This window comes from Mus musculus, chromosome 1 (assembly GCF_000001635.26).
Source record: "Mus musculus strain C57BL/6J chromosome 1, GRCm38.p6 C57BL/6J".
Classification (NCBI taxonomy): Eukaryota; Metazoa; Chordata; class Mammalia; order Rodentia; family Muridae; genus Mus; species Mus musculus.
The window spans coordinates 7367013-7393913 of NC_000067.6; the positions used below are offsets into that span (position 1 = coordinate 7367013).

At 37.7% G+C, this 26901-nt stretch overlaps 1 long non-coding RNA gene across 1 annotated transcript in view; it reads right to left on the reverse strand.

Annotated features, from left to right (window-relative positions):
* Gm26901 overlaps positions 1–26901 on the reverse strand; it is an 83460-nt gene that overhangs the window by 52376 nt on the left and 4183 nt on the right. The window contains exon 2 of the long non-coding RNA XR_865172.2: positions 15015–15070. This is a non-coding gene — a long non-coding RNA (predicted gene, 26901). The remainder of the gene's footprint in view (positions 1–15014; positions 15071–26901) is intronic.

Below are 26901 nucleotides of genomic sequence, written 5' to 3' on the forward strand. Positions count from 1 at the left end.
CTGGAGGGCTTCATCCTGAGTGAGGTAACACAATCACAAAAGAATTCAAACGATATGTACTCACTGATAAGTGGATATTAGCCCAGAAATTTAGTATACTCGAGATATAAGATACAATTTTCAAAACACATGATACTGAAGAAGAATGAAGACCAATGTGTGGACACTTTGCCCCTTCTTAGAATTGGAAACAATCACCCATGGAAGAAGTTACAGAGACAAAGTTTGGAGCTGAGACAAAAGGATAGACCATCTAGAGACTGCCATATCCAGGGTTCCATCCCATAATTAGCCTCCAAACGATGACACCATTGCATACACTAGCAAGATTTTGCTTAAAGGACCCTGATATAGCTGTCTCTTGTGAGACTAGGCTGGCGCCTAGCAAACACATAAGTGGATACTCACAGTCAGCTATTGGATGGATCACAGGGCACCCAATGGAGGAGCTAGAGAAAGTATCCAAGGAGATAAAGAGATCTGCAACCCTGTAGGTGCAACAACATTATGAACTAACCAGTACCCCAGAGCTCTTGACTATAGCTACATATGTATCAAAAGATGGCCTAGTTGGCCATCACTGGAAAGAAAGGCCCATTAGACACGAAAACTTTATATGCCCCAGTACAGGGGAACACCAGGGCCAAAAAGTGGGAATGGATGGGTAGGGGAGTGGGGGGGTTATGGGGGAATTTTGGGATAGCATTGGTAATGTAATTGAGGAACATACGTAATAAAAAATATTAAAAAAAAGAAATTAGTGAAACAACACCCTTCACAATAGTCACAAATAATATAAAATACCTTGGTCTGGCTCTATCTAAGGAAGTGAAAGATTGGTATGACAAGAACTTCAAGTCTGAAGAAAGAAATTGAAGAATATCTCAAAAGATGGAAAGATCTCCCATGCTCATGGATTGGCAGGATTAATATAGTAAAAATGGCTATCCTGCGGAAAGCAATCTACAGATTCAATGCAATCTTCATCAAATTTCCAACTCAATTCTTCACTGAGTTAAAAAGTGCAATTTGCAAATTCATCTAGAACAACAAAAAACCTAGGATAGCAAAAACTATTCTCAACAATAAAAGAACCTCTGGGGAAATCACCATGCCTGACCTCAAGCTGTATTACAGAGCAATTGTGATAAAAAGTGCATGGTACGGGTACAGCGACAGACAGGTAGACCAAAGGAAGAGAATTGGATTCCAAGAATTGAACCCACATACCTATAGTTACTTGATCTTTAACAAGGGAGCTAAAACCATCCAGTGGAAAAAAGACAGCATTTCAACAAATGGTGCTGGTACAACTGGTGGTTATCATGTAGAAGAATGAGAATCGATCCATTCCTATCTCCTTGTATTAAGGTCAAATCTAAGTGGATCAAGGAACTCCACATAAAACCAGAGACAATGAAACTTATAGAGGAGAAAGTGGGAAAAAGCCTCGAAGATATGGGCACATGGGAAAAAAATTCCTGAATAGAAGAGCAATGGCTTGTGTTGTAAGATCAAGAATCAACAAATGGGACCTCATAAAATTGCAAAGCCACTGTAAGGCAAAAACACCATCAATAAGACAAAAAGGCCACCAACAGATTGAGAAACGATCTTTACCTATCCTAAATCAGATAGGAGACTAATATCCAATATATATATAAAGAACTCAAGAAGGTGGATTCCAAAAAATCAAATAACCCCATTAAAAATGGGGTGCAGAGCTTAACAAAGAATTATTACCTGAGGAATACCGAATGGCGGAGAAGTACCTGAAAAAATATTCAGCATCCTTAATCATCAGGGAAATGCAAATCAAAATAACCCTGAGATTCCACCTCACACCAGTCAGAATGGCTAAGATCAAAAATTCAGGTGACAGCAGATGCTGGCGAGGATGTGGAGAAAGAGGAACACTCCTCCATTGTTGGTGGGATTGCAAGCTTGTACAACCACTCTGGAAATCAGTTTGGCGGTTCCTCAAAAAATTTGACATAGTTCTACTGGAGGATCCCGCAGTACCTCTCCTGGGCATATATCCAGATGTTCCAACTGTTAAGAAGGGAACATGCTTCATTCTGTTCATAGCAGCCTTATTTATAATAGCCAGAAGCTGGAAAGAACCCAGATGCCCCTCAACAGAGGAATGGATACAGAAAATGTGGTACATTTACACAATGGAATACTACTCAGCTATTAAAAAGAATGAATTTATGAAATTCCTAGGCAAATGGATGGACCTGGAGGGCATCATCTTGAGTGAGGTAACCGAATCACAAAGGAACTCACATGATATATACTTACTGATAAGTGGATATTAGCCCAGATACTTAGAATATCCAAGATATAAGATACAGTTTGTGAAACTCATGAAACTCAAGAAGAATGAAGACCAAAATGTGGACACTTTGCCCCTTCTTAGAATCAGGAACAATACAGCCATGGAAGAAGTTACAGACACAAAGTTTGGAGCTGAGTCGAAAGGACGGACCATCTAGAGACTGCCATATCTGGGGATCCATCCTATAATCAGCCTCCAAACGCTGACACCATTTCATACACAAGCAAGATTTTGCTGAAAGGACCCTGATATAGCTGTCTTTTGTGAGGGTATGCCAGCTTTCAGACCATGAGCAAAATAAATGTATTTTTACCCAGGCTCAGATGTTTTGTTATAGTATCAACAGTAAATGGACTAGGAAGACCTTAAGCTTCATAATCAAGAAACTCTATAAAGCCTAAACAGGATACATGCAAAGAAATCACATCAGACACCTGATAACAGAAGTGATGAAAATCATGGAAAAACGGATTCTTGGTTTGGTTTGGTTTGGTTTGGTTTGGTTTGGTTTGGTTTGGTTTGGTTGGGGTGTAGTATGTGTGAGTTTGAGGCAGGGTCAGAGAGATGTGTTTTCTGGGTGTATAAGTTGGGTTGGGCTTTCATAGCCAGTGCTTTTATACACTTGCCATCTCACTAACGGTATAATCAAGAAACATTGTGTAATATTAGTGAAATCAATGAGATTCATGCTAATTTGAATTTCCTAACCTCATGTCTTCTCCCAAATTTCAGTAGCCTTAAAGACCAACTGTCTTATTGTCAAAGTGAAGGGCAGAAACCTGAGAGCTATGGACAGTAACAGTCCAGAGCTGTGCCAAGCCACCAAACCTGTTGTCATTGTCTGACCTGCTTTGGTAATTTCCTATGGTCCTCACTGGATTGGTCTGTCTGTCTGTCTGTCTATCTATCTATCTATCTATCTATCTATCTATCTATTTTTCTTTCTTTTCTCACTTTTCTTTGCTTATTGTGATCATTTTGTCCACAATGAATTTGCCAAAAGGTTAAATAAAATAGTTGTTTAGCAACGCCTGCAACAGCAACAAGAAACGCTTCAAACAAGAACCATCAAGCCAATACTCTTCCAAAAGAACCCTTGATCTTGGGCACCTTTTAATTCCAGCACATGGGAGGCAGAGGCAGGTGGGACTCTGAGTTCAAAGCCATCATGGCCTATAGAGTAACTCACTGGATAAGAGTACAGAGAGAAACCCCATTTTAAAAAAGCCAAAATAAACAAAACCCGGAGAATTAGGGGAAGGGATGAGAACATTGTGATAGCAGAAAGGTAGTATCAGTAAAGCATCATAGTGCACACAGCAGGATGATCATGGTGCGCACAGAGGGATGTGCAGAAGGAGGAGGGCAAGGGGACAGAAGGGGTGCTCAAGGAAATAATGGCAGCAGATTTCCCCAAAATGGTGAAAACCATTAAAGAGACATCTAAGAAACACAATGAAGTCCAAGCAAAATGGGGACAGCTGCAGGCAGACATAAGGACTAGTGAAGCCGGGGGTGGGGGTGAGGGTGGTGGGGTGGCTCATCACACACAGAGGAGCTTCAAAGTTATGTATTGCTAATTTCTCAATGGAAACCATGAAAACCAGATATCATGAGGTAAGGCATTCAAAGCACTAAAAAGATAAACCCAAGCACAATTCACTGCAGGTAGACCCCCTTTAAAATGAATTCTCAGAGTGTCCTTTAGGTGGAAATAAAGGACACAAAACAACAGTAACTCAAATCACATGGAGAAATAAAAACATTGTCAAAAATAACTATCAATAGAATTACAATGCTACATCTCTCTAAAACTCACATATTAGAATCTTCAGTACACTTCAGAATGTGACTATATTTAGAGAAAGGAATTTTAAAGAGGTTCTTTAGTCAGAGAAAATGACATAGACAACAAATCCTAGCATCAGAAAGACATTAAATTTAATGAATTAAACATTCTCATCAGGAGGCAAACATTTCCAGACTACACTACATTTCTCTCTCTCTCTCTCTCTCTCTCTCTCTCTCTCTCTCTGTCTGTCTGTCTTAATTGCATGATCCAACTATATATCTTTGTAACTCTACAAGAGTCATTCTCTGGATCTGAAATCACAAATAAGCCAAAAAGCAAAAGGACGGGTAAAGATATAAACAGTAAATACACAGAAAGAGAGGGGAAAGAGGTGTAATCAGTATGCTAGAATGGCTATGCTACCATCTGACAAATGAGCCCTTCATTTTATTTCTGTGTTGCTGTAATAGACGACCCGACCGACAAAAGCAACTTCTGGGAGACAGAGTTTATTCGGGTCCACAGTGTGAGGTTCAGTCCACAATGAGGGGAAATCAAGGCAGCAGGAGAGAAAAGCTGTGGTCCCACTTCGTTCACAGTCAAGAAATAGCAATGAAAACTCCCCAGTGCCCAGCAACCTTTCTGTGTGCAATCCGCACTGTGGACTTCCCAGCATCCTTTGCCCGGAGAATAGCTCCATCCACAGTCAAGACCCGTCTTCCAGCAGTGATACAACCTGCCACTGGCATGCCCAGAGGCCCATCTCCGAGGTGAGTCTCTCAAGCTGACAATTAATATTGAACATGACAAGATTTTAAAGCAAATTCTGTTATTAGAGAGAACATTATAATGATAAATGGCTTGTCCATGAGGGCATTAATAATAATGAGCACATCTGTCTCTAAAGGGAGGACTTCAAAATCAGAAGAAACTAAGGTTGGAAAAAATATATAATTTCACCACACTACTTTGGGTCTTTAGTAGCTGACTTTCATGCATAATAACCAAGAAAAATATCAACTAAAGAAACAGAAGTCAAAACTATGAACTAAATAGACCTAGAAATCATTTCCATAACTTTCCACAAACACTAGAGAAGAATAGTCTTTTCAAGTGTGCAGGAGAGAGTCAGAACAGACCATAGGTTAAGCCATAAATATGACTGACTACAATTAAAAGACCACAGTAGTACAAAATATGACCTCTCATTACAATGAATTGAAATTAGAAACCAAATACACACAGATATTTGGGTAAATTAAACAGTGTTCCAAATAACTACTGAGTCAAAAAAGAAATGGCAATATTTATATAATACTTGAAGATTAGTTAAAGTAGAGATAAAAACATATCAAAATTTAATGAATTAAAGCCAAAGCAAAGCTATTTATGAATGAATAAATGTCTGTATTTTAGAAAGAGTAAGAAACCTCAAATCAATAGCCTAACTCTATATTTTGAGGAGCTGGAAAAAAAGAGGGGAAAAAAAACCCCTAAATGCAAAGGAAGCAGAAAGAAGGAAGTAGTCATAATTAAAGGTGTGTGTGTGTGTTCATATACATATATGTGTTGTATACACACATGCATGTATTATATACATATATATCAACACAAATTATCACCAGTAAAACTGGCAAACCTTTCACTATGGCTTCTTCACAAACCTCTTCACATAGGCTATGAGAAGAGAAAGAAGACCCAGATTACTAAGGCGTGAGAGAGAGACGGCCTCATCCCACTACAGAGCCTCTGAACAGAAAGGCATAGGACCCTCGAGAGGAGCGCTACATACAACAAACGGGCTGTTTACTTCAACAAGGGCTTTGACATAGAAAAACTACAAAACTGACTCAAAAAAGAAGTAAAACACTCAAACCAACTTAGAACAATTAAAGAAATGCAACCAGTGGGGAAATAATCCCCCAAAACAGTTGGCTTCTTTGATGAGTTCCCTCGTATATTAAAGAAATAATAATAATACCAAGTTTTAAAAATAGAATATTCAGAAAGATATAGACTAGGATGCCGCAGGCCCTATGGTCCCCTGTGCCTGCGTAGAAAAGAGTCTCTAGAGTAGATGGGCAGAGATTAGGATGTAGTGACAGTCAGACAGTCAGAGTGGTGTTGGATCTGAATGTAATGTTCTGGTTGAGCTTCAGACTTATATTACAACGAATTATCAGAGGATACAAATCACAAAAAGACAAGATACACTGATATTCACCAGTTATAGCAGAAAGGAATTTGCAGGGACTAATTAAATGTTTACATTAGTGATAACAAGCCCTGCCTAGGATCAGCCTAATGCCAGGCAAGAATTTCACACTTTAAGGTTAAAAGCATCAGGGGGTTGTTAACTCTTGACAGGCCTTAAGAGTAATGCATTATCACAGAGCTCTAAATTTTTAGGTCTAGTAAAACTTATCCTGTCTGGAGAGTTCCCCCTTATCAGGGTAGTATATCAACTTATACTTGACATGGAATGTAGCCTGTAGTAAAAGATTTCTATCTCAGTGAGACTTTTAGTCTCTATCTACAGACAGCTGAGTAAATGACAGATGTTTTATTGTTTTATGATAGAGCTTAATTAGTTACTGAATAGGTTAAGCTCCTTGCTGCTATCTGGAATCTAAGAACACTGGGAAAAGGCTTTAGCTATGTTAGAATACAATCTTAAAAGGCATTTACTATAAGGTAATACTATATAGAGTGCACGTGAATCTATACACTAGATTAATGTGGTGGAAATTTGAATATAATGGGTTAGGGAAAGAGATGCCATAACTCTGGGAGGAAAATTTCCCTGGACTCTTATCCTCGTGAAACAGCTTCCAGGCTTTTCGCCTGACAAACCGATCCAAACTGGAGAGTTGGCTTTCGCCAGAATATCCAGGAGGAGAGTCCTAGAAATTCATTTCTCATGAGCAGCTTTTTGGCATTTCTGCCACACAAGCTGACTCCACCAGAGTGCCCTGACACTAGGAGCAATTATTTTCTGCTTATTCTGTGAGGCCAGTATTATGCTGCTACCCAAAACAAAAAGACATAATAAAACAAAACAAAACAAAACAAAACTCCTCCATGAAGCACCTGCAAAATCCTACAAATCTTAATCAATAAGTTAGTGGAATTTACTCAAGATGGTTAAATCAAACCATGTAAGAAGACCATGTCATTATTAAGAGAATAAATGACAAAGTGAATCTCACCTAGTGCAGACCCAGTGTTTGGCAGCATCTCGGAGTGCTCCATAAAAAGCACTCGACAAACTCAGTGCAGTGAAGAACTGGCACCTGTACCTAAAGAAAGGCTTAATAGAGACTTAGTCTGAGTCTCTCACTGAGAAAGCTTAAAGGAGGCAGCCCGCCAACACTGTAGGGTCTTTGCTGCAGATTTTATTCTGACCACAGGAGGGGCCATTGGAGAAATCATTAAAGGAGTTAGTGGGTCATGATAGCGTTCCTTTTTGCAAAATGTGTTCCACGTGCTACAAGATATTCTGTTAGAATCCATGCAAACTGAAGCTGAGGACAGAGGATTTCTCCTAAAGATATAAGGTTTGGGGGTAAAGATTCAGGCATCCAGACTAAATCAGCAGCTGTGGGAGCTGAAAGATGATATTTTAGAATATCTTTCTGTGTGAGAACAAATGTAGAAAGGAATGACCATGGTGGTCATTCAGATATTTAGCTGAGCAACTGTAGCAATAACAGAGCCATGATACCAAACAAAACATCCACTAGGGCAATTATTTAGAGTTCATGTGCATCTCTCAAATATAAACTTTAGAGGAAAAATCTGAAGATTAAAGATGAGGTCGGAGTTGAATATAAAGATTTTAAAAGAAAATGTTACCATTACGAATACTATGTAAAAACCATGTGACAAAGAGGACTAACTTGGAAAACCGTATAAACTGAGGAAGGATGGAAGCCCAGGAGAGAGCCTCAGCATTCAGGGAGAAGAGAGATCACAGTATAGAGTAAGAAGAAGAAGAAAGAAGGAAGCTGGATATACTGTTCATGATGGCTTTCAACCCAATTACCTCAAGAAGGAAGTGATGATGGATTCTATTGAATGTCATCAGGATGGCGAGCATGATGAGTCATCAGTGTTTGGAGTACAGTAAATGTTTGAAACTTTGGACAGTGGAAAGTCAAAGAAGTTGTAACATCAGATCTTTAAATAAAGCAAAATAGGAAGGAATGTGAGTTGAAAAAAGTAATAATAACAGTCTATTAGTGTGCTCGAGGTGCCATACATGTACACGTTGTGTGACTTAAACAACAGAGACATTATTAGCTCATGGTTCTGGAAGCTAGACACCCAAGCTCAAGATAACATCACAGTTGGTTTTCAGGGGCCTCTTTTCTGGGTTGTAGATGGCTGCTCCTTTGCTGGATATTCACATAGGTTTTTTTCTGTACATGTGGTGCCATGCAAGAATTTTAGTATTCAACCTGGGTTCCTGTATGTGTTGGAAAGCAGTGCACCATTGACTTACTGTCCAGTCCTCTTCCTCTTATTAAGAGGACTCCACTCCATCTGATTGAGACCTCCACACATGTGAGCTCATGTAACTCCATGATCTCACTAAATATCCTAGATACTGTCCCCAAATACAGTCTCAATGATGGTGTAGTTTAGTATTTCAGTTAATGTAGTTGGAGTAAAGGATAAAATTGAGTCTGTCTTAGCTACTTTTGTGTCACTGTGGCAACAATACATGACCCAAACAACTTGAGGAAGGAAATATTTATTGTGACTCCTGATTCAGAGGGTTTGAGTCATTATGATGGGGGTAGGTATGACTGATCTCTGATCGTGGTGGCAGGAACGCAAGGTGGAAGCTGTTCATTTCACTGTGGAACAAGAAGCAGAATGAGGACAACAGAAGTCAAAGGCCAGGTATAACATTCAAAGCTCAACCCCTACTTCTATCAACTGTGCCCATCTCCTGAAGATATCACAGCCTCCAAAAACAGTACCATCAGCTGAACAAGTGTTCCAAACATGAACCTGTGCTTTGTAGTCAACTCGTAACAGTCCATAAAAACAAGAAACTCTTGAGAACTCCTTAAAGACAAGTTCTGTAAAATGGAGACAAATGAGATCGCTAAGGAAGTATGGATATGAGCAGGGGTGAGTGTAGAAATGAAGTTCCTGGAAAGGATCTGGGTTACAATGGAGGACCTTGGGCAGCTTGCCTTTGGCCTGGATCAAGACACACTATCCATAGCAATGAGAAGGAAGTCAGAGAGGAAGCACAAAGTTGCAGGCTGGTAACTTTCTTGGGATAATGGGGGTGGTTCCTGATTAATATCACTATTTTCCTCATAAATAGAAGGCAAACTTACTATGAGTGGTAAGCATGACAGAGACGCTGGGTATATGGAAACTTCAAAGAGAAGATGCAAAATGGCTACTTAGGGATGTATGCTGGAAAACTATTATGAAAGTGTGTTTGGATTCTGGACATGTTGAGTGCCCACATAAGGTTTGTGTGTACAGACCTTAAAAAGGGAGCCGAGTTACACAGTCAGTTGTTTTCCTCTGCTATTTCATTTGTTCAGATTCAGGCACAGAGTAAGCAGCCCAGCAGGTTTGGCCCAGGTAATGATCTAAGTCTAGCTAAGAAATATAGATGAAGAATAAAGACAGATATAAGATCAAATACACTGAAATATCAACTTTTCTAAGCAGTTCCTCTGAGTCAGTGAGTGGGTAAAGGTGCTTGCCAGCAAGCCTTGCAATCTGAGATTAATCCCTTGGATCCACATGGTTGAAGGAGAGAACTGACTTCTGAAAGTTGTCGTCTTACTTCCCTGCATGTGTTGTGGCACAGGTGCCTACATATCATACATAAAATAAGGAAAGTAAAACAAATTTAAAAAATAATTAGTCAGTCGATTGATAGTCTGGGAAGATGGCACGGGGCATAAAGAGCTTGTTCCTCAAGTATGAAGACCTGAGTTATGGTCCCCAGAAGCCATATTAAAAGCCAGGCATGATAATCCACGGCTATGATTTCATATGGTTGGGAGACAGAGATGAGGATCTCAGGGACTTGAGGACCATCTGAGACACTTAGTGAACTCCACAGTCAATGAAAGGCCACATGGCAAAAAAAAAAAAAAAAGTGATTTCACATGGTCTCCCTCATTTATGGACTCTGCTTTGAATCTTTACATTTGGTTGCTTAACTTGTAACATGGGAGCCAGGAAACTAGAAAATGGCCATTGTCATGGAGGAAACAAGTGCTTAAGGAAGGGAGATACTGGTCATAGAAGGAGGAAAAGGGAATACAAAGAGGAGAAACCTTAACTGGGGTGGAGGACGGGAGGGTAGAGCAATGGAATGGGTCAGGGGAAGGGTAACTAATGAAGGATGCTTGAAAAATCCACATGAAAACATACTCCTCCCAAGTTTTACACGTATGTACGTGTGTGTGTGTAGAGACAGAGAGACAGAGACAGAGAGAGACAAAGACAGAAAGAGAGAGAGAGAGAGAGAGAGAGAGAGAGAGAGAAACAGTCATGATATATAGGTGCAGGATAAAGCACCTCCAGAAGCTATAGTTACCTAACAAATATCCCTCCAGGTTCTTAGTAAGGGGCTACTCAGATTATTTTCCAAAACAATATAGGCTATTTCCACTGCTCTTGTTCATCCTTCAGAGCTTGACGGTAAGATCTTACTGCAAAAGACACCTGATACTTGTATCACACACACAGAGCTCAAGCTGATGCTGATGTGGGAGCTTTCCTCTCACTGGATGATTTACCCACTGTCAGAGGTGCTCTGCATACTGCTGTGAAAGAAAACTCAGCAATAGTCTTAACCCACTTTGAACCATGTGAGCTACAGTAATGATTTGCTAGGCAAGATATGCCATTAGTGCAATAGTGGCTTGAATATTATATGTGTCGCCAACAGATTTCCAGTTGGATTTAAAGCTCACTCTACAAGAGAATACTCATGTTAGTACTCTAAACGTAGCTAAGATTTAGTAACTGAAGAAGCCATAGTCCCTATAAGTAAACCCACTACTATTACTTTGATAATGGTACACAGAACTAAAATGCCTTCTAAATACTTATCCTTAAGTGCAAAGACTAGTACAGCTCTCATCCTCCGTAAGAGTAGCTTCATTTGATACAAAGACTCACTATTGGTCAATGTGCAGAAAATAATCTACTGTAGAGTGTTTGTCCCTAAATGGAACATACTTCTTTCATACTCCTGCCTCTCAAGACTCAGGGAACACCATGGGAAAAGGGGTAGGATGATTGTAAGAGCCAGATGTCAAGATGGACTACTATGAAATATTCCCTGGATACAGGAGAGCCATTAGACCCCTGAACTCACACAACTTGTGCTTGCCTACAATTATCTGCAAATCAAGCTGGTCAACATTCCAGCATGGATGGGGGAGGGACCCAAGAGGACCCACCCCTAACTACCAGCTATTGGAGTTGATGGTTGCTGTGGAGGGAAGAATTCATTTTGTTTTCTGCTTTTGTTTTTTGTTTGTTTGTTTGTTTGTTTTCAAAAGTACGGCACCTCATAAGTTACCTATGCTCCTCCACCAGACTACCCTGTATCTATGTGCACATGGGCAGCATGAATTGGGTCATAAAGAAGAAGAGGAGAAGGAGAAGTATTAGAAGAAGGAGCAGGATATTCCAGGAGAAGTCAGAAAAAAAGACTCAGGGTGGATACAATCAAAATACATAGCATAAATGTATAAAACTCTGAGAGTAAAAATTAATTTTTTTAAAGGTAAAGAGAGAAAGACACCTAATATTTATCTCTGGCCTGCACATGTTCAAGTCTGTGGTATGTGCGTGCATGAGCTTGCGTGTGTGTGTGTGCACCGTGCGCGCACACACACACACACACACACACACACATCAATTTCTGTTGAGGGCTGGTCTAATGCTGCTATGAAACTGTCCTCCAAGATTTGCTCACAGTTCCATGAGCACATGGAACAAAATGATGTTGTATAAATTTTACTCTCCAGTCTTCTCTGACTGTTTAAATAAAAGAAGCTACAGCCAATTACTGGGAAGAATAGAGTTAGGCGTTCAGTTACCAGGCTGGGGATCTCAGGTAGGGACCACAAGGAAAAAGTTAGAGGAAGAAGAGAGAAGAAGAAGGAGGAGAAGGAGAAGGAGAAGGAGAAAGAAGACAGAAAGAACTGGAGGTCTCTAATAGACTCAATGGACCAGAAATATATGGCCGAGTGAAGTGCCCCTGAGGACCGACTTGTGGAGCAAAAATAACCCAGGTGAGACACAAACAGCAAGTACTTGAGGAGCTTGGCTGAGAAGTAGCCAGTCTAGCATACAAAAAAAAAAAAAAAAAAAATAGAGTAGGGATAATTTGCCCAGTAATTGTGCTAAAGATGGTTAAATGACTTTAGTAGTCTCAGTCTCATTTATTTATGAGCTAGCTATAGACATCAATAAATACTTAATTTTAAAAATGCATTTACATTTGGCACCCAGCCCCACCTAACTCTATTCTCCCAGTAATTGACTGTGGCTTCTTCTATTAAACCACTCAGAGAAAATTGTCAAGCAAAGTTTATACAACATCATTTTATATATATGAGAACGTGCTCATGGAACTGTAAGCAGATCTCGGAGGACAGTATCTAACATTTGAATACATGGCAGCACTAGATCAACCCCCAACAAATTTCCATGTCTCGACTCTGATACAAAAATGTAGGTTATTATAGGTTCTTAAGAAGATGAGCCTTATAGGTTCTCAAGAAAAATGTATGGCTGGAGAGTTGGCTCACGGGCTAAGGAAGTGTATTGTTCTTCTAGAAAACCAGGGTTCCATTCCTAGCACCCACATTGGGTAGCCTACAACTAACTGTCTGTAACTTCAGTTTCAAGGGACGCCAACATTATCTTCTTGTCTCCACAGCACACATACATGGTGCACACAGACATACAGGCACACATTTAAGGATATAAAAAATAAATATTTTCTTTTTTAAAAACAACAATATCTAGATACTCTTTGACCATATGCATAGTAGTATATATGAAGTCATGATGTTTATCACCAAGATCAAATATAATATTACTACAGCTGGGAGTATACAGCTTTCAGTCACCCATTGATGCACTCCATGTACATTTTGCACTGGAAACTTTCAAAGGAATTAAAGGCCCCAGTTGAAAGAATCAGGTGAACACTTATTTGTTTAAGAAACTCACAGAGGAGAATTTACAGTGGTTACTTTTCTTTACTCATTCATTATTTTTCATTTCTGAAACTTCTTTTTTCTGAGCTTAATGTGCTTGATATTAGACTTGTATCAATCTGTATATGAGGAAATGAGATTTGACAAATAAAACATTGTTTTGGAAATTAAACTATGCTCAAGCTTCCTTCCTGTCTGAAACTTGAACTAAAACCCTGGAATGGAAAACAACTTCTAGAGTCTATAACTGCCCTGGTCCTAAATTCTTCCTGAGTTGTGAAGTGGAAAAACTAAAAGTTTCTTGTTGGAAACTCCTGCTCAGTCACTCCAGATCAGCACTCAGACAATATCAGAAGTGGTCCATTTTTCCCAATTACAAAATGAATTATGGGGAGCCAGCTAACCATGTCCAGTCATTAAATAAAATTATTTTGAGTGGTGCATCCTTGCTCTGCCAGAAAACATGTGTGCTTTTTTTTAAAGAATTTTTTTGAGCAGTTGCTTTGAGGAAAGGTTACATTGACTGTGCCTCAATGTGAGCAATGTAGGAGAGCAAGCAAGAAGGTGTGCAGTGTGAGCTACGTAGGAAAGCAAGCAAGAAGGTGTGACATGTAGAGAATTTGTGTGACAGGGCAGAAACTGGGTGTTTACATGCTAAAGAAAGAGTTCCTTTATATGCAAGGAACTGAAGCATGAGGTTACACTGTCAATGGTGACATATCACCAATCACTGAAACACTTCATCTTCACATGAAGATTCAGAGCTGAATAGAAGGCTCTTTGTAATGAGAAATGGCATTGTTAACAAGCACAAACCTTCACAGACTGAGATTTTGCAAAGAATGTGGGGTCATTCTTTTTATTATTGCCAAAGACTTCAAATATATACTCAGAAAATAATTTCAATCCATCAACAACAGGCAAGCTCTGTTGACATTTCATTTGAAAGTAGTTTTTTGAAAAAAGCAACGGGAAGAAAACTTCTTAATAGATACAATTGTCACATGATTTGTAATCACTTTGTATTTCCAGTAATAACTGTGCATTCATCACTTTTCCAGCCTACCATTTTCCACCCAAATACTCAACTGGTTCTGAAGGAAACAGCTGCTTTCAGCTGAATCATCTGAGGAATTTGGTTATCTCATCCAAAATATGACATCTTGAATCATGCATTAATGGCATGCTTATTCAATGAAGCAGTTTTCATTTTAAAAGGGAATTTTCCCCCTCTGTGTGCAAAAGAGCATAAATCACAACCGTATGTAATCCTCAAAATGTAATGCAGTAGTCAAGTTCTTATCAGAGGTGTACTTTAAAAGAACAGTAGCCCATTGAATGGATACCTTAAGACACTGTTCTTTGAAATTTATGTTAGGAAGAATGGGGACAAAGTTCAGGGATGGAGAGCCACCCTAACATAACTGAGATCCTTGCTGAAATCCCCAGTACTGCAAAAAGTAGGAAAAGAAAAAGAAATATGCATTAGGGTTTCATGGCTGAAAACACTGTTTTAAAATATTCTAAATTTGATTACTAACACCTGGGTCATACACATTTTATTTATGAGTTCCTTAAAGCTTTTACTGAAAGCTACTCACAGCAGTTTAATTCATTAAAAAGTTCTCCCCCGTGGCAAAATAACTTTGGATACCTCATTTTCTGAATGCTGATGTATAGTAGAATCACTTTTTAGACTCTCAAGAATGCCTAAAAAACAAAACAAAACAAAACATTCTAATCAATGGCATGGTTAGGATTGTAGCCACTTTGTTCACACACGTGGAATCCACTTTAGTGTGCTTAGTTAAACTTATTTTGAAGCATTTTCTTCTTTTTGATATTATTATCAACTGGGTCATTTGATTGTTTTTAAGTGGGGGTGGGGTGCACACAAGCCACGAGTGTGGAGCTGACAGGAAACTTTCTGAAGTCTCCTTCCACACTGCTGATCAGGGCTTCTGCTATTGTTTCCGTGGCTCTACATAACCTAGGACAGCAGGCCTCCAGACAATTCTATTTTTACATGAGTTTCTGGGACTGAAGCTAGATGGTTACAGTGAGTGCTAGCACTCACTGAGCTACCTCACTGGCCCAAACGGGCATTTTAAATTTCTTCTTTGGCTAGTTTGAGCCACTAGTGTATAAAAATGCTTTTTGTATGCTGATTTTCTGTGTGTGCCGGGGGAGGTATGAGTTTATGTGGCTGTGCATGCTAGTGCAGGTGTAGGGGGCTGTATATATGAGGTGTGTATGTGTGTGTGTACATCACAGGTGTATTTCCCAGAAGCCATTCACGTTGGCTTTTGATATAAAGTCCTGTCATTAGGGTAGATCTCACCGAGTAGGCTAAGCTGGCTGCCAAGAATCCCTAAGGATCCCCATGCCCGCCTCTCCAGCAGCAGGGTTCCAAGTGCACACCACAGAGCTCAGCTTTTCTTTGTTGATTTTACTATTCTTCAATTTACTGAATTTGTTTTTTAATTCTAACACGTTTTGATAAGGTCTTTAAGGGATGTGCATGTGTATGTGTATATGTAAGCACATCCATGCGTATGTATCTGTGTGTGTGTGTGTGTGTGTGTGTATGTGTGTATTTGTGTTAGCTTTCCGTTATTGTAACAGAATGCTGGGGGGGGGGGCAGTTAAAGGGATAAAGATTTACTTTGGCTCCCATTTTCAGGGCAATCCCATTTCAAGGCCTGTCCATGGGCCTTTGATGACACAGGACATCACAGCAAGGAGACAATGACAAGGAAAGCCATACTACTCCTGGTATTTAGAAGGCAGAAGAAGCTCTTCTAGGGAAGAGCTGGGACCCCCAGGACACATTCCAAAGTACTCACTTCCTGCAGCTAGGGCCTCCTCACAAGCTCGCATCACCTCCTAGGGGTCTACCAAGTTTCCCTGATAAGGTCAGAAGTCCCCCACCCCACCACTCGACCCCTGCATCTGCACACTGCTTCAAGGAGGGATCAACACTTTCAGAACACAGTCTTGGCAGACACTCCAGATCTGAACCATAAGAATATTGCTGTCATCGAAAGCAACATTTTTTTATTAATTTGTTTAATTATAACCCTGTGTGAGTACATCCCACAGGTATGGATGAGAGGTTTGGAGCTTGAGTTAGCAGCATTTGTGAGCTTCCTGATGTGGATAAGTGAGAATCAAACTCTGGTCTTCCAGAAGACAGTATGCAAGCTTAACCACTGAGATATCTCTCCAGCTCCCTGGAAACACAGCGTTTCTTTTTTCCTAATTGACATACCTTTTATTTCTTTTTCATGTGTGGTTGATTTGGCTAGAACTGACAGCCAACCTCATACTAAATGTTAAAAACAAAACAAAAGCAAAAGCCTCAAAACATAAGCAGCATCATTTTGTGGCTATAAAACTCTCAAGAATTCTTCTGAGTGGAAAACAAAACTCTTCACATTCAAGCCAGCAGAGGCTCTGGATCCGATTCTGCAGAACACAAGGACACACAGCACTATGAAGTGTTGTCAACAGAAGAGTGCATAAGACGGGAGTCGGTGAGGGAAGAGTGCAACAGACAGCAAGGGCTTCTAGGGTTGTGTAAGGACAAACTCCATTCTTTTCCCGAAAGTGAGCATGGTAAGAGAAAGCAGCAATAAGTGGTGTTGTACAGTAAAGCGGAGATACAGAGATGCAGTCTCAGAGAAAGAAATTGGTATTTTTCTAACCCCACAAACCAGCCGCTGATAGGTTAGACTCTGTGCATCTCTGTTGTTCATTTCTTCCAGTCATTTTCAGGAGCCATCACACACACACACACACACACACACACACACACACACACACAACCACTTCTGTACAAACAGAATCTGGGGGCTGCCCATTTCATCCTCACCTCTGTGTCTTTATTCAGACCATTGTCTTCCCTTAGAGAACCTCTCCTGCACCCACCCAGGTGTACAGTCTGTGACTGCTTTGAGGCAGACCCTGAATTGATATACTTAGTGCTTCATTATAAAAGAGCTATTATGATTCTCTTCAGTAGCCCTCAGATCATTAACCCACACAACAAAATACAAAGTAAACCTCTGCAGACAGTTGTTCGTTTTGTGTTTTCTTGCCAACTACTTCTTGATATAAAGAGAATTTCCTGTTAAACTTGGACGGCATTAAGTGTACCCAGGCCCTCCATGAAATCTTGATTACCGACAAGATACCAAAGAACCAGAATATGAAGTACAAAATGTGAAGACTAGGAGGTTAAGTTAAAATTAGTAGTCAAAATAAAAGTCTATCCGACGTGACAGAAATTTAAGCAGCAAAGCTGCCAGGCAAACTGGAGTGAAAAGGCAGAAACAGACCAGAAGCAGATTAACCCCCCAACTTGGAGTGCACTTCCTTCTACCAAGGCTCTGGCTCTCTACAAAATGGAGAAATTACTTCTTACAACTTCTACACAGGCTCCTCAAGAAATGCTTGGTAGTGTCTGCGAATAGAACCTTATACTTGGAGTTTTTGTGGAAGGCAATGGTTCAGGATTCTGTTCATATTCAGTTGTCTAGACTTAATGAGCATCTCGTCAGAACAGAAGGTTGTAGTAACTGTGGCTGGGAAATAACAGAGGTCGGGAGCTATGCTGGAGAGTTCAGGTGTGTGCAGTCGGGTAAAGTGTGCTTTGATGGGTCACTCCCAGAGCAAAAGGTAAAGACAGCAAGTCTGAAAACTCTGTGTCCATGCAGAGGTGATGCAGAACTCAGAGAATAAAAAGAATGAAGTAAAAGGTTTTCTGAACTGAGCTAGCAGAAGAGCTGAACTTAGTGTCATGGGGAGAAAGGCACAAATGACTCAGTGTGTGCAAGATGGTAGGAACAAAAGAAAGAGCCATCTCCCTATGTAAGGAGGCCGTGTCGCTATGACGAGTGGCCTGAACAGTCCTAGGTGAATGACTGGACACAGAAAGTCATTGCCCCGAGCTCAAGAATGAGTTTGTGGTTGGACAAAAAGGATAATGTTTTGAGAATTGTTTACTCCATGAAACAAGAAAGCTTTCAGTGAGTCCAGTTGCTCTTGAACAATTAGTAGAAATAAAAATATACTCGTAAAATATTTCACATTGTCAAAAACAACAACAACAAAAATAAAACAAAAAACCAAAAAACAACAAAACAAAACAAAACAAACAACAACAACAACAAACAAACAAAACAAGGTAGCGTCTTAATCCCCTACTGAAGGACATCAGAGAAACCATTTTTCAACAAGAAGGAAGAAAAATCCTAAGTACTCATGAGGAAAACTGTAGGCTTCCAGATCACAGCTCAGTTTCACATCACTACCTGAATTCAGAGATTAAGGGGGTGTATTTCCTGTGTGTTACATTTTGGGGTACACAGAACTTGCCATTATGTATGGTCTACTTAAGAAGACCCTGAGACTTTTCAGGGGTGAGCTCTGGGTCTAATCATACATATGCATTGTGTATGTAGATGTGCAAGACCTATGAATACATGAATTATACCTTATCCAGTGGAGTATCACCCCACACAGTATTGATTTCTACAACCTTCAGCTATTGGGATCAGCAGTATTTATCTAAGACAAAACAAAACAAAACAAAAACAAAACTCTTGGATTCATCAGAATACTTATTCCAAAAACATACAGAGCCATAAAATGAAAAGACCCAGGACAGTGGAGTAAGTATTTTCTAATAGTATTTCATTTCCCTCAGACCGCTGCTAGGGGCCTAGCACGCTGCTCTATAGTACGGGCCTTTGTTAGGGTTGTATTTCCCACGTGTGTGTGTGTGTGTGTGTGTGTGTGTGTTTCTAGCAACAATTGGCCTCTGTGCCAATTTCTAAATAATCATAAATTGTTTTTATAAAGCTTAATGAATGCTTGGCTTAGAGGCTATAACTATTGGCTTCTATATGAAAGCATAAATGGAAAGAGGAGAGAGAAAAAAGTCCACACTGTGAAAAAAACTGGGAAAAACGGAACAGAGAGAGAGAGGAAAGAGAGAGAGAGAGAGAGAGAGAGGAAAGAGAGAGAGAGAGAGAGAGAGAGAGAGAGAGAGAGAGAGAGAGAGAGAAAAGAGAGAGAGATATATCACAGCAAACCCAGAGTCACAATTTGCCTTTAATGTGAAGGAGGCCTTGCTTTCACTGTGCAGCAGCTTTCAGGGGCTTTAATTTCAAAGTGGCTAATTAATAAAGGTAAGAGACATCTCACACTACACCTAGACAATAGACATGTCCCACTACACCTACCCAATGACATCTCCCACTACACCTAGACTATAGACATGTTCCACTACACTATAGACTTGAAGCACTACACATAGACTCTAGAATGTTTCCCACTACACCTAGACTATAGACCTGAACCTCTACACATACAGTATAGAAATGTCCCACTACACCTCGACAATAGACAAGTCACACTACACCAATACTATAGACATGAACAACTACACCAAGACTATAGAAATGTTCCACTACACCTAGTCTACAGCTATGAACCACTACACATAGTATATAGATATGTCCCACTACACTGAGACTATAGAGATGTCCCACTAGACCTAGAATATAGATATGAATCACTACAACGAGAGTATAGACATTTCCCACTACACCTAGAGTATAGAAATGTCCCACTACACCTTGAGTGTAGACATGTCCAACTACACCTAGATTATTGACATGAACCACTACACATATAGTATAGACACTTCCCACTACAAATAGATGTATAGAGATGTCCCATTATACCCTGAATATAAATATGTTCCTCTACACCTACACTATAGACATGAGGCACCTCACCTATAGACTTATCCCACTACACCTAGACTGTAGACATGAAGCACAACACATAGACTATAGACATATCCCATTAAACCTAGACTATAACTATACCTAGACTATAGACATGTCCCAATGCACCTAGACTACAGACATGTCACATTACACCTAGTCTGTAGACATTTCCACTACACTTAGACTATAGACATGTCCCACTATACCTGGACTATAGTCATATCCCAATACACCTAGACAATAGAAGTGTCCCACTACACCTAGATTATAGACATGAATCACTACACCTAGATATAGACATGTCCCACGATATATAGATTATAGTTATGAACCATAACACTTTGACATGTCCCCTACATCTAGACTACAGAAATGTCCAACTACACCTAGACTATAACATGTCCCATTATGCTTAGAGTATAGACATGAGCCCCTACACCTGGACTGTAGACATGTCCCATAAAACTAGACTATAGATGTGTCCCACTCCATCTAGACTAGAGACATGTCCCACGACACATAGAATATAGACATGTCCCAATACCTAGACTATATACATGTCCCTTTACACCTAGAGTGTAGACATGTCCCACTACACCTAGACTACTGACATGAACCACTACACATACAGTATAGAAATATCCCACTACACCTCGACAATAGACATGTCACACAACACCAAGATTATAGAAATGAACAACTACACCAAGACTATAGAAATGTCCTACTACACGTAGGCTATAGTTATGAACCACTACACCTAGTGTATAGACATGTCACACTACACTGAGACTATAGAAATGTCCCACTACACCTAGAATATAGACATGAATAACTACACCTAGAGTATAGACATGTCTCACTGCACCTAGACTATAGACATATCCAGATATACCTAGAGTATAGACATGAACCACAACACATATAGTATAAACATGTGCCACTACACGTAGACTATAGACATGTCCCAATACACCTAGACTATAGAAATGTCTCACTAAGCTAGAGTGTAGAAATATCAAACTACACCTAGACTATAGACATCTCCCACTACACCTAGACTATAGACAATGTCCCACTACAACTACACTATAGACATTTCCAACTACACCTAGACTATAGCCATGTCCCACTACACCTACAATATAGACAACTCCCATTAAACTTAAACTGTAGACATGAACCACTATACCTAGTCTATAGCCATGAACCACTACACAAACAGTATAGACATGTCCGTCTACACCTAGTGTATAGACATGTCCCACTACACCTAGATTATTGACATGTCCCACTACACTTAGACTATAGACATGTCCCACTACACATATAGATATTTTCCACTACACGTTGACTTTAGACATGTCCCACTACACCCTGACTATAGACATGTTCCACTGCACCTAGGCTATAGACATGAACCACTGTACCTAGTCTATAGGCATGAACAACTACACACACAGTTTTGACATGTCCCACTACACTTAGAATATAGACATGTCCCACTACACCTAGACCATAGACATGTCCCACTACACCTAGATTGTAGACATGTCCCACTACACCTAGACTATAGGCATGTCCCACCTCACATACACTATAGACGTGTCCCACTTCACCCTGACTATAGACATGTTCTATAGCCTACACCTAGGCTATAGACTTGAAGCACTACACCTAGACTATAGACATTTCCCATGACACCTAGACTATAGACATGAATCCCTACACATAGAGTTTAGAAATGTCCCACTACACCTCAACAATAGACATGTCACACTATACCAAGACTATAAACATGAACAACTACACCAAGACTAAAGAAATGTCCCACTTCATGTAGATTTTAGTGATGAACCACTACACCTAGTATATAGACATTTCCTACTACACCTAGACTATAGACATGAAGCACTACACCTAGACTCTAGATATGTCCCACTACACCTAGACTATAGACATGTCCACTACAACTAAATACCAAAAATCTCCCAAAACGTAAAAAACATAAAATTCTTAAAAAAAAAAAATCTCTAAATTACCGAAATACCCTAAAATCCTTTAAAAAACAAAACAAAACCCTAAAACACTAAAAAAACTGAAAAACTGAAGAACACTAAACAGACCCCAAAATATCCCTAAAACCATATAAAAACTAAAATCTTTAAAATAATAAAATAAAAATACATCAAAAGCCTGAAACCCCCCAAAACCCTAAAAACTCTAAAAACACCTACAAAACCTTAAAACCCTAAATAAAAACGTGAAACCCTAAAAATAATCCTAAACTCCTAAAATCCATAAATCTAAAAAATTCTCAAAAACCCTAAAAAGACTCTTAAAACCCTAATAGTTTACAAAGGACCTGAAACTGTTAAAAACAAAATCAACAACAACAACAAAAAAACAAAACCCTAAAGACAAAAAAAAAAAAAAAAAAAACCATTAAAAAATTCTTTAAAAAAAACCTGAAAAGATCCTAACTTTAAAAAGTAAATCTTGAAGCTTTAAAACATCAACAAAAAAAAAACTAAAAAAACTATAAAATTCCAAAAAAAACCTAAAACCCTAAAAAATTTTCCCAAAATTTTAAAAAAAAAAAAAATTCTAAAACCCTAAAAAGACCCAGAAAACCATAAACCCTAAAAAAAAAAAAAAAAAAAAAAAAAAACCCTAAAGCCTTAAAAAAAAACATAGAACCTAAAAAAAAAAATCCTGAAATCTTTTTAAAACCCTAAAAGAACCTAAAAAACCAAAATACTTAAATATCTAGAAGAAATCAAGGACCACCAAAAAACCCTAAAAATAAACCTCAAAAAACCTAAGACCCTAAAACACACACACACAAAAAAAAACCCCAAATTTTTTTAAACCCATAAAATAGCCTAAAACCCTACATAAAATCCCTAAGGCCTTCAAAAATCACCCCAATTAACCTAAAAACTCTAAAATACTTAAAACAGCCTAAACAAAACCTAAGACCTTAAAAAAAAGAAAAACCTAAAAAAACCTATAATCTTTAAAAAACATTAAAAGATCCCTAAAAAGCAAAAACAAAACAAAACAAAACAAAAACAACAAAAACAAAACAAAAAAACCAAAAAACAAAAAAAACCCTAAAATACTTTCTTTTTGTTTGTTGGGTTTTTTTGTTTGTTGGGTTTTTGTTTTTCCAGACAGTGTTCTCTGTGTAGCTCTGGCTGTCCTGGAACTCACTCTGTAGACCAGGCTGGCCTCGAACTCAGAAATCTGCCTGCCTCTGCCTCCCAACTGCTGGGTTAAAGGCATGGGCCACAACCGCCCTGCAACCCTAAAATACTTAAACACTTCATAAAAAAAACTAAAATTCTAAAAAACAAAACAAAACAAAACAAAGCAAACAAAAAAACCCCAAGAACTCTAATAAGACCCTAAAAAAAAATTCTAAAACCCTAAAAAAATGCCCTAAAATTCTATAAAACCTCAAGAACCTAAAAAGACCCTAAAAATTATAAAACCATAAGAAAACCCCAAACCCTATGGCATTAAAAAAATCGCACAAAACAATGAGAAAACCCTAAAATTGTTTTTTAAATGAAAGAACCCTTAAAAAAATCCTAAAATCCTTAATAAAAACTTTAAAAACCCTAAAAAAAAGCCTAAAATTCTAAAAAAAAAAACTCAAGAAGTACAAATATTTTTTAAAAACCCTAACACAACGTAAAATAATAAAAAAATCTCTAGAACCCTAAAAAGACACTAAAAACCCCTAAAACCCCTCAAAAACTATAATGTTACGAAAAAAAAATCCTAGAACCCTAAAAAGCCATAAAACATTAAAAAAAACCCTGAGTACCAAAAATCCCCAAAAACGTAAAAAAACAAAATTCTTAAGAAAAAACATAAATGATCTCTAAATTACCAAAACACCCTAAAATTCTTTTAAAAGAAAACTAAAAAAAACCCTAAAACACTAAAAAAATTCTATAATTCTGAAAAACTGAATAACACTAAAGAGACCCAAAAAATCCCTAAAACCATATAAAAACTAAAATCTTAAAAAAAAACCTAAAAATACATCAAAACCCTGAAATCCCCCAAAAACCCTAAAAACTGTAAAAATATCTACAAAATCTTAAAACCCTAAAAAAAAAACTGAAACCCTAAAAAGAATCCTAAACCCCTAAAAAAAACCATGAATCTAAAAAAAGTCAAAAACCCTAATAGTTTACCAAAGAACCTGAAACGGTTAAAAAAAAAAAATTTAAAAAATCCTTTAAAAAAACCCAAAAAGATCCTAAAAACCCTAAAAACTTAAAAAGTAAATCTTGAAGCTTTAAAACAACAAAAACCCTAAAAACACTATAAAATTCTAAAAAAAAAGCCTAAAAGAACCTAAAACCCTAAAAAATTATCCTAAAAGTCTAAAAAAAAAAAAAAAAGAAATTCTAGAACCCTAAAAAGACCCAGAAAACCCTAAAAAAAAAAACCTAAAGCCTTTAAAAAAAAAAACCATAAAACCTAAAAAAAATCCTAAAATCATTTTAAAACCATAAAAAAAACTTAAAACCCTACATAAAATTCCTAAGGTCTTCAAAATCACCCCAAATGACCTAAAAACTCTAAAATACTTAAAACAGCCTAAATGAAACCTAAAACCTTAAAAAAAAAAGACAACCCTAAAAAACCCTATAATCTTTAAAAAATCATTAAAAGGTCCCTAAAAAGCTAAACCCCCTCCAAAACCAAAAAACAAACAAACAAGCAAAAAAAAAACCCCTAAAGTACTTTTTTGTTGTTTGTTTGGTTTTTTTGTTTGTTTGTTTATTGGTTTATTGTTTTTCGAGACAGTGTTCTTTGTGTAGTTCTGGATGTCCTGGAACTCACTCTGTAGACCAGGCTGGCCTTGAACTCAGAAATCTGCCTGCCTCTGCCTCCCAACTGTTGGGATTAAAGGCGTGGCCCACAACCACTGGAGACCCTAAAATACTTAATAAAAACTTCATAAAAAAACCTTAAATTCCAAACACACACACACACACACACACACACACAAAACCAAAAACACAAAAGAACAAAACAAAACCAAAAAAACAAAAACCAAGAACTCTAATAAGACCCTAAAAAAATTCTAAAACCCTAAAAAAATGCCCTAAAATTCTATAAAACCTCAAGAAACCTAAAAAGACCCTAAAAATTATAAAACCTTAAAAACAAACAAACAAACAAACAAACAAACAAACCTGTGGCATTAAAAAATCGCCCAAAACACTGACAAAACCCTAAAATCATTTTTAAATGAAAGAACCCTTTAAAAAATCCTAAAATCCTTAATAAAAACTTTAAAAACCTTAAAAAAGCCTAAATTTCTTAAAAAAACCAAACCTCAAGATGTCCAAATTAAAAAAAAAAAACACTAAAACCCTAAGAAAACCTAAAATAATAAAAAAAATCTCTAGAACCCTAAAAAGACACTAAAACCCCCCAAAAATCCATAATATTAAGAAAAAAATCCTTCTAGAACCCTAAAAAGCCATAAAACGTTAAAAAAAAAAACCAAAATCCCAAAAACCTTAAAAAAAACATAAAATTCTTTAAAAAAACATAAATGATTTCTAAATTACCAAAACACCCTAAAATCCTTTAAAAAAAAATCCCTAAAACACTAAAGAAACATAATTCTGAAAAACTGAAGAACACTAAAGAGACCCAAAAAATCCCTAAAACCATATAAAAACTAAAATCTTTAAAAAAAACTAAAAATACATCAAAACCCTGAAACCCCCCAAAATACCTTCAAAACCTTTAAACCCTAAATAAAACTGTGAAATTCTAAAAAGAATCCTAACCCCCTAAAAAACTCTAAAATTCTAAAAAAAAAAAAATCCTCAAAAAACCTAAAAAGACTCTAAAAACCCCAATACTTTTTAAAAATGACCCCGAAATCGCTTAAAAAAAAAACCCTAAAGACTTAAAAAAAAAGCATTAAAAAACCCTTTTTAAAAAATCTGAAAAGACTCTAAAAATTTACAAAAGAAAACCTTGAAGCTTTAGAAAAATCAACAAAAACCCTAAAAACCACTATGAAGTTCTAAAAAAAAAGAACCTAAAAAACTTAAAACACTAAAAAAATTCCAAAAATCTAAAAAAATAAATAAATAAATAAAAAATAAAAAACCTGTAGAACCCTGAAAAGACCCAGAAAACACTAAAACCCTAAAGAAAAACCTAAAGCATTAAAAAAAAACAAAAAAACAAAAAAAAAAAACCACATAAAACCTAAAAAAAAAATCCTAAAATCCTTTAAAAACCCTAAAAGACCTTAAAACCCTAAAATATCTTAAAATCTAGAAGAAATCAAGAACCATCAAAAATCCCTAAAAATAAACCTCAAAAAATCCTAAGACCCTAAAACACAAAAAAAACCCCAAATTTTTTTAAAACCATAAAAAAAACCCTAAAACCCTACATAAAAATCCTAAGGCCTTCAAAAATCCCCAACAAACCCCTAAAAACTCTAAAATACTTAAAACACCCTAAAAGAAACCTAAAACCTTAAAAAAAAGATACCCCCCCAAAACCCTAGTATCTTTAAACAAACACTAAAAGATCCCTAAAAAGCTAAAAAACTTTTTTTTTTTTTTTTTTTTTTTTTTTTTTTGATTTTGAGGCAGGGTTTCTCTGTGTAGCCCTGGCTGTCCTGGAACTCATTCTGTAGACCAGGCTGGCCTCAAACTCAGAAATCTGCCTGCCTCTGCCTCC